The sequence below is a fragment of the Cryptomeria japonica genome, chromosome 5, assembly GCF_030272615.1.
Source record: "Cryptomeria japonica chromosome 5, Sugi_1.0, whole genome shotgun sequence".
NCBI classification, from domain to species: Eukaryota; Viridiplantae; Streptophyta; class Pinopsida; order Cupressales; family Cupressaceae; genus Cryptomeria; species Cryptomeria japonica.
This window is the reverse complement of record NC_081409.1, coordinates 167746249-167756492: the sequence shown is the minus strand read 5'-3', so window position 1 is coordinate 167756492 and position 10244 is coordinate 167746249.

The window sequence follows — 10244 nt, the reverse complement described above, 5'->3', positions numbered from 1 at the left end:
CGGGAGATGGATCAGGCTATTTAGTACTATACAAAGGCTAAGACAACACTGAGGGTAGGGAGACAGGTAGCAGAGGACACAGGGGCAAGATATGCCTATGTTCTATGGGCAGGGGAGGAGATAGCCTACTAGAGAGACCTATATTATGGGGTGGTATCACTAGATCAATAGGCTAGGAGCTTCCAGAGACTGTCGCGGACAGCGATGACCACTGGAGGGAGAGACAGGAGACAAGCGTCTAGCGGTGGGGTCATGGGTCCTCCACCACCACCAGATAGAGGGGGCATGAGAGTTGATCCTCAGGTAGGTGCTTCCAGGGCTCAAGCTCCATCAAGGCCAGCTGACTCCGAGGGAGGGAGTTCATCATAGCCTTAGAGAGATCCCTATGTATCAATTTTGTACCATTTTGTATGAAGAAACCTTCGGGTGATTGTAGCCATATGTATTTTAACATTGTATCATGACACTTATGATTTTTGAGATATATATGAGATGATTCTTCCTTGCAGCAACTATATGCATGTGTACCTATGTGATGTATGTTCCTATGTGATGCTTATGATATGGATGCAAATATGTACATGATGAAATGCAATATTTTTGTTCTTTTATGTTTTGTATGTTTATTCAAATGAAAATGTGAATGTATGAAATGCAAATGAATATGATAATTCAAGTAACTATTTACATGATGAGAATGTAAAATGTGCTAACATGTGTTGCGTGCAGGATGTGATGAAATTGTGATATCTCTATGTATGTATGAAATGCTAATATGTGGTAATGCAGGTGCAAACTACATGAAATGCAAATGTTTTTGGTGTTCCATTATACTCAGTCGTGTGATAGTAGGCTACACAGACATAAGAAGGATGATGGAGGTCAATCAAGGAAGGGGGATGAGAGATAGAAGATATGAAAGTGAAAGAGCTTCTTGTACGTTATCATCATTGAGCTTTATTATGGCAAATAGGTTATGACAATCCAGACATAGGTTCGATCCAGAAAGTCATTGTACCCATTTGCATGGAGATCAGACAATTCCAAACAAGGAATGCCCCAGTTCACACTAGACTCACAGTGTCCTCATATCCTTGGACAAGTCATGGCATTACTAAGAGACAATCCATGGACAACAAAGAAAAATAGGTGATGATACCCCATCCTCACCTTTCTAGTCAAAGACATCTTGGAGATAAAATCTCTAGTCACAGACATCCCAGAAAAGCTAAAAGACATGTCAGCAAAATATAAAATCAAAAGAAAACCAAGACTTGAGACCAACATTCAATGTAGTCCTCAAGTTTAGTGTCTCTTTTCACTTTTATAAGTCTAGTTGATTGTGGTCACAATGTTTGCTGTCACAAAAGGATAGATAGCACTAAACTATAATGTTGTCTGAGTATGTTGAAAGATTTGATTTGTTGAAGCCCATTGCTACTTACGTCTTATCTAAAACTGACTGAATCCATGCAACTGATACTTTATTGTAGAGAAGATAGAACTTTATTGGGGATTGGTGATGCAAATGTTTCTTTATTGTGGATTGTGAATGGATAGACAAGAATATTGAAAGAAACTGTATGCCTCGAAACATGTGATGCTCTCAGTTCCACACCCATCACTAGACGTAGGATTTGCCTTAGCCATAGATTGGAGCTGACTTATTATGGATATCCAAAAGGTTGTGAGTGTGTGCAAAGTGAAAGAATGAGATGGAATCCTAAAGGAGGGAGGAGCAATGTGTCTACTCATGGCACTGGTGACCTAGTTTTCACCATGGTACTTGCCTAGGGCGCCACCGAAGTGGTTTTCACCATTGGACGAATTTATTTATCTTGACTTATTTTGATTTGATTTTTTTAATTTTTTTGTGTCATAAGGTTCCTGTTGGCCAATTTTTCATCAAGTAACAATTTTTTATGTTTTATGATTTTATTTGTATTTTTGATATTTTTTTGAATTTTTTGTATTTTTGAATTTCTTTGAATTTTTTAATTTTTTTCTATTTTTGATTTGAGATACTCTAAAGAGCTATGTGTAAAACCTGTGAAGGTTCATGTTGTTGATAGGATCCTCCAAAGGTTCACCATCTGGGGTTGAGAGTTGATATGCACTGGATCCATAGGCTGCTGTAATGGTGTAAGGACCAAGCCAATTTGGTTCGAACTTGCCCTTCTTCTATTTGTCTTACTGATTTTTGGGATTTTCTTTGAGAAATAAGTCACCCACCTCAAATGTATGAGGCTTCACTTTATGATTGTAACTATGACTCATTCGTTGTTGATAAGCCTTGAGATGATTAAAAGCAATTTGTCTTCGTTCATCCAATAGTTCTAGTTCTTGCAAGCGAGAGACCCTATAGTCTTCATCACTAATAATGTTTTGCAAAGAGACTCGTAAAGATGGTAACTCCACCTCAATAGGCAAGTGAATAAGGTGTGGCTCCTATAGGTGTGCGAGCACTTGTGTAATAAGCCCAAAGTGCGGGATTAAGTTGGATATGCCAATTGCAACTAGCGTCATTGACTGTCTTTTTTAGTATTTTAAGAATGGCTTTATTAAACACCTCAGCTTGACCATTACCTTGGGGATAATAGGGCATGTAGAAATGATGGGTAATATGGAAGCAATCACAAACTTTATGAACATCTTGATTTTTGAAGGGACGCCCATTATCGGTGATTATGAAAATAGGAATACCGTACTGACAAATGATGTAGTTGAGAATGAATGTAGCAATCTGTTTTCTAGTGACTTGTGTAAGAGGCAGGACTTTGATCCATTTTGTGAAATAATATGGGGCAGTGATGATGAATTTATGGCCATTGGCGGAAGGAGGGTGAATCTTGCCTATGAGATCCAGTCCCCACTCACAAAAGGGCCAAGGAGTCGCAATCAGTTGAAGTTCTTGTGCTGGCGCATGAATAAGGTCTCCATGAATTTGACATTGCTTACATTTCTTGACAAACTGATATTAGTCTTTTTCCATATTGGGCCAGTAATATCTAGTCCTGATGAGTTTCTTGGCTAAGGTAGAACCACAAGAATGTGGACCACATATCCCTTCATAAACTTCACGTAACGCAATTTGAGCTTCGTCCCTTTCTAAACATCTAAGAAGAGTGCCTTCTAGACCTCGACGGTATAGGATATCAACTAAAATGACATATCAAGAAGATTGGCAAATGAAAGTGCGACGTTGATTGTTGGATAAGTTTGGAGGAAGGGTGTTATTACGAAGGTATGTGAAAATGGAACCATATAATTGGGAATCAGGACCGATGATACATATCATCTCAGTAGGAGTGATCTCATACGAGGGAACCAAAAGGTTATCCACCAAGAACTCATAGCAGGTTTCATTTTGTGGTAGATCTATTAGTGAAGCAATAGTAACCATGGCATCTGTGGCTCGATTCTGCTCTCTTGGTATCTGCTCAAAGGTTAACTTCATGAAATTTTGTTTCAAGTCATCCACCATTTTTTGTAAGGCATTAATTTTTCATCCTTTTTTTGGTAGTCATCAGTTGTTTGACAAATTACAAGCTGAGAGTCCCCCAAAACATGAAGTTCCTGGATCTTCCACTAAACTGCAATTCGTAGTCGGGTTGTTAATGCCTCGTATTCTACTATGTTATTAGTGCAAGGAAATGATAATCAATATGATTTTGGTATGGAATCTCCTTGAGGTGTGATGAAAAGGATGCCAGTTCATTTACCATGCTGTGTGTATGAGCCGTCAAAGTACTAGTGTTATCAAGACTGGTGGATTCAGAAGGTAATCTTTGAGTATTTGAAAAGCCTATTGACAGTTATCATCCCATTTAAATTTGATGTTTTTGTGTAGCAAGTGCTGAAAATGATGACATTTAATTGCAAGTTGTGATATGAATCTTCATATGTATTGGAGTCTTCCTTGCAAAGATCAAAGTTGACTGATATTTCTTGATGGTTGCATCTCTAGGATTGCCTTGACTTTTTCTAGATTGGCTTCAATTCCTCTTTTTGAGACAATGAATCCCTAGAGCTTCCTGGAGGTTACTCCAAAGACACATTTCTTGGGGTTTAATCTTACTTTGTATTTTTCTGATCGATCAAAAATGACTAAAAGTATGTTCAAATGTGTATCTCTATCTATTGATTTTCCCAAGAGGTCATCAACATAGTCTTCTATAGTTATGTGCATGAGATCATGAAAGATAGTAGTCATGGCTCTTTGATATGTAACGCCTGCATTCTTTAGCCTGAAGGTCATGACATTCCAGTAGAAAGTTCCCTGGGGACAAGTAAATATTGTTTCGTGATAATCCTCAGATGCAATTTTTATTTGATTATAGCCAAAGAATCCATCCATCAAAAGATAACATCGCATGACCTATCATGAGATCTGTGATTAGGTTGATATTTGGCAATGGAAAATCATCCTTAGGACAGGCTTTGTTGATGTCTCTGAAATCTGTGCATATTCTGATGCTACGATCTGGCTTACTGACAGGTACTAAGTTGGAGATCCATTCGAGATAATCAATTGGTCATATGAATACGACATCCAATAATTTTTCAAGCTCTGCCTTGACTAATAATGCCACTTGTGGGTGCATCTTTTATAATTTATGTTTTAATGGTTTTTCCCTTGGTTTAACTATCAAATGATGTATTACTAAATCCAGATCTAGTCTAGGCATATCAGCATATGACCATGCAAAATTGGTTTGTTGCTATGTGAAGAAACTTATGAACTTTTGTCTTTCTGTCTCTATCAAAGATTGTGCTAGGAATATGTTATGTGGAATTTCTTTTGTACCAATGTTTGTTTTGATGGTCTCCTCTACTAACATAGATGATTTTTCTTCATATGATGTCGGGAGAATGTTGAGCCTTCCATCTTTGGGTGCCTTAGAGAGGTTTTCACCCTCACATATGTGCTTTGTTTTTATCTTTTTGGGGTCAGACAATGCCACAATGTGGTTTTCACCATAAGACCCATGATTTGTTTTTATTTTTACATTTTGGCGACTGGAAGGCCCAACACCCTCACCAAAATATTTCACGTTGTTGAGTTCTATAGTGTATCCTGCCTTATGATCCCCAAGTGGAAGATCATCTCATATGCCTAAATAGTCAATAAAGGTTTCATCATTTTGGAATGTGTCAAACTGTACAGGTCCTTCATGGTCCCGGTCAATAAGTTTGTGGTGAAAAAGGGGAAGGCCTTCAATGTTTTCAAAGTTAGCGGGACTAAGGGTGAAGATGTAGTTATATTCAAGTATGTCAAGGTAGTTGTCGAGGTCATCATTGGAACTCTCCTCATCTATCTTGATCGTGAACGAGTCCAAATTGTCATCACTAAAAGTGCATTCGGGGACAGGTGTCCTCACCCTTTGTGATTTCGACCTAGAACCTAGAGGCAAAGACTGTGTGGGATCTCTAGAGCTTGTTTCTTGACCAAATTTGAATTTTCTATAAAATTCCTCTTCTTCTGTGGGTTCACCTAGTTCTCTAAATGTCTTGGTGAGTTCATAGTCACTGGAGGATTTTCTTGAACCCCATTCCCATTCATTAGAGTTGGTGGAATAGAGGTTCTCTTGTTGATCTTTGGAAGTCTTGATTTGTAATTCTTCTTCTGCCTTTTGAGTATTTACCTTGGAAGATATGAAACCAATCCCTTTCAAGCGCTCTTTTTTAAATGTCAATTCTAGTTGCAAAGGTTGAATGATACCTTTCTTTCTTAAGCCGAGAGGAATTTTACCATCATACCCAAACTTTTGTCAGATCTTGAACCCTTTGCAATATTTTTCACATGGTATGCTGATGTGAACTTGTGTACCATCTTTAGGGTCTTTGTAAAGTATTTTGTATAAGTATTCTTCTTCCATTTCACCCCACTTTTGGAAGATAGTAGGATCCCATTTGAGTGTAATGATAGATACCCGTTTAGAAGGATGTGGTTGCCCATATTCTTTTGGTGAACTCATGGCTTGTTGTAAGCACATGGTTTGGTTCAAAGTGTATTCACCCATGCCTTTGTCCTGATATTTCCCTTTAAGCTCACCTTGTTTTGATGTCAAAGGTTTTAGTGATTCAGGGTCAATGTATGCTGAAGAGGGGATAACTTCTCTATTATTTGGAATGATTGTCTCAGCTTTTGGTCTCAAGTTATTGCAGTATATAAATGGATTAGAATCACCATTAACTGTTACTTCTACTCCATTGTGAGGAAACTTAATGCATTGGTGGTATGTAGATGGGACTTCCCTCATCTCATGAATCCAAGGACATCTTAGCAATATGTTGTATGTGAGATCTAGGTCTCGGACTTGACAAACCACATCCTTTGTAATTGGCCCAACTCTGAGTGGCAAAGTGACTATGCCCTTGGATGAATGCTCTTCATCATCATATGCCTTGATGGTAATTTTGTTTGTAGCATTCACAGCTTTGTTTGAATATCCCAATTATATTATTGTGTTCAAAGTATATATATTTAGACCAGCTCCTCCATCTATCAAGACTCATTTTATTTGATGTTTGTGTAGGAAGGCTTCAATGTGTAAAGGTTCATTATGTGGTTGGCTCACAAAGGGGTCATCGACTTCTGTGAATCTAAGGGAGTGTGGAACGGAAAGGTATCCCACCATGCCTTGAAACTAGTCCATATTCAGATCAGTAGGGATGGAAGTGTCTCAAAAAGTTTTGTCAAGAAGGGCCTTATGTGCTAGGGATATGCGTAAGAGCTCAAGGATTGAGATAATTGCAGGTGTCTTCCCTAACTATTCTACAAGGTCATACTTAGGTTTGGTTGATGAGGAAGCAGTGTTTTTAGTTGGAGCAACTTGCAAAGTGAATTTACCTTGATGATTTGTAACATTACATTCAGAGGTACATTCTGAAGAAGATCCAATTCCTTTTAGGACAACCTTGGGTCTTTGGGTAGAATTTTTTAGGTGTTTTGTCATTGATGATAATGGTAGAGAAATAATTGTCCATCGAAATGTGATTAATAGTTGAAACACAGTTATAGGATGCTCTAGTATAGTTGGTATGTTCATCTGTGTCTTTATCTTTTCCCTTGTCATGTTTAGGGAATGGTTCCTTAAACATCTCATATTCTTGATTGGATGAATTCCCTTGAATCTCAATGTCACCTCTATCAATAAGATCTTGTATGATGTTCTTCAGCTGATGACAATTTCATGTTTTATGACCCTTGCTTTTGTGATATTCATAGTATTCATCATCATTCCACAAATTTGTTTTGACCTTTGGCTCATATGGAGGCATATCTGGAATTTCTATTATTTTGTTTGCCATTAATTTCTTGAAACCTGACTCAAGTGATTCTCCCAATGGGGTGTATTTCCTTCACGGTTTTGAAGTTATTTGAGTGTTCACTTGATTGTTTGTAGAGCTTGATCCAAAAAAATGATTTTGTGTCTTTCTGTATTAGTATCAACAACACCATCATTAACTGTGTTCTTGTTTTTATTCCAAAATCTTGGCTTGTCCTTTCCTTTAAAGTCCTGTTTGTTTTCTTTGAATATTTTGATGATGCATTGCTCAATTAGGACCTTCTATGTTGCTAAGCCCTTTTCAATGATGTCCTTGAAAGTGGACAAGCAAGCTTTTCTTAGATCATAACCAATGTCTTTGTTAACATTTTGGGTGAACATCTCTACCATTTATTTTTTGTGGAATTTCACAAGAGCATTTGCTGGCTAGATTCCTCCATCTTTGTAAAAATGATGAAAAAGACTCTCCATCCCTTTGCTTGGTGTTGCAAAAAGTGGTGACTAATATATCTATCTCTATGTTGTATGAGAAATGTTGGATAAATGCCTCTGCTAAGTCACCACATGACTTAATTCCAGGTGGGAGTTTGGAGAACCATTCCATAGCTTGATCATGTAAGCTCTGTGGGAATAATCTCATAAAATATCTCTTCTGATGCTACCTCAATGCAAGCTATGAAAAATTATCTTATATATGCCTTAGGGTCTCCTTTTCCTCTATACTTATCAAATTTAGGTGTTATGAAATGTGTAGGAAAAAGAGGCATTGGAATGCTTTTGTCAAATGGATAGGTACATATGTCTCTCATTGTGTAAGTTGGCTTTAATGTATTTATGTCCTTCATTTTCATTTGTAAGTCCTTAATTTGCTTTTCCAAATTGTTCTTAGGTGGAGATCGACTTCTTGGACCATACCCCATGCTTGGACCACCGGGTAGAGGAGCATGTTGCATATATGAATGGTATTGATCATACACATGTTCATATGGAGGAGGTCTATAATGATGCTACATATAAGGACCACTTGGTATAGAGTCATGACGAGGAATGGAATATCTATTTTGTCCATGTATACCATACTCTACAAGTATTTCATAAGTTTGTTCTACTATGTTCCCCCAAATTTGACACGGGGTTTCCTTGTGTCCAAATTTTGAGCATGCCTTTGGATATCCAATTGCTTTTGTAGTTGATACTTAGAATTGGTATGTGATTGAGTATATTTTTCTGCATAAGACTTCCATAATGGTCTGCGAAGGTGAGCATCATATGCTCGACCATGTGTATGTGGGACCTTGGGTTTTTGAAACAAAGATGATGGTGATTCAGGCACAAGATGTGGTCCTCTATTGCCTCCACTATTAGGCCTACTTTGATCCATGTTGAGGTGAGGTTGTTGCAAAGGTTGATTTTCCATTATTTGAGACATGTCAAAATCATGAGGGATCTTGGCTCCACTTTGTGCCATCACTTGTAAGAAATATTGTCTATCTCTCATTATTTCCTCAACCAATCGATTAAAAAGAGGATCCATAATGGAGTCTTCCACTTCTACTGAATGTATGAAAAATTTGTCCATATTGTCATTGTGTATATTATTATTGTTTGTGTTATCCATGTTCTCAACATTTTGAATGTTTCTATAGGCATTGATGTCAGGTAATGTGGTATGATTAGAATTGAAAATGACATCATTGTCATACTCATAAGCACTCATGTTTGTGGACTCTTGAGTCTCTTTAGTTTTTCTCCTAGATTTTTGGGAATGGGTTTCAACCATGAACTAGGTATTGACCAAGATGTGTGAGACTAGATGAAAATGGAAAAGAGTATGGAAGACCAAGAGTTGGATGGAATGTAAACGAATTTGTGGTGTACTTGCAATGTCCAAATTGTAAGACCAAGTATGCATGTAGTAGAGTAGGTGTGGCTTCCAAAGAGATGATAGTTTCTCTTGATGAGGTAAGTTGACCTTGACTCTAAGTAAGAACAAATTAGACCCAAAGGTGATAGACCTTGATGAGGGACCACTTAGCAAAATGTTGTTGTATGTATTGTGTTGACAAAGTAAGATGAGGACAAGCAAGTAACCTTTTGACTCAAGTTTAGACAAATGTGAATATAATGCAAGGTGTAAAGCAATGATGGACTTTGTGAGACCTAGAAATAGGCTGAATTCTAGATGAAAACCCAGAGAGATAACTTAGGAAGCTTAATAAGTTTGAAACTGACTGCTCTTGTTTGTTGGACTGTAACTTTTTCCAATTCTAAACATAGACGTGCCTGTATACTTCACAGATGCGGTTAAATGACACAAACATTGTTTAACACTACACAGACATGTTTTTGAGATTTTGTGAATGTAATGTTCCTTAAAAGAACACAAATGCATTTCTGCCCTTCACAGATGCAGCTAAATGACAAAGATGTGGTTCTATCAGACACAGACGCATTTCCAGAAATGAAGTTCAATTTTTCCAATTTGTAAAGTTGTTGTAACCAAATCTGAATTTGTTTGACTATTTTTTGTGACAAGAGGACATAATGTTGATGAAGACTCAATGTTTGTAAATGTTTAGACTCAAAATGACTCAAAGAAAAGTGTGTTGTTTGATGTAAAAATGTTTTGCATACACTTGAAGACACAAAAGAAACAATGTTTTGATGTTTGATCCTGAAAGTTTGAATGTTCAAAAGAAGACAAGCACAATTCTTATGATTGGCTAGGACAATAGTTGTTGATCTCACATGGGGTTTCCCCCGAGGCTACGCTATTCAGAGCAAATACTTAGATGCTTGACCCCACTGGCTCCACCCTCGACACTCACTTCTCTGGGGCAGAAAAACATCAGTCCCCATGAAAACTCGTTGTAGCGAACTTTGTATCTCTACTAAGAACCGTATGTGTGTGGGCCGCTCCAGAGGTCTGACCTCCTGCCCCAACAACTAGAA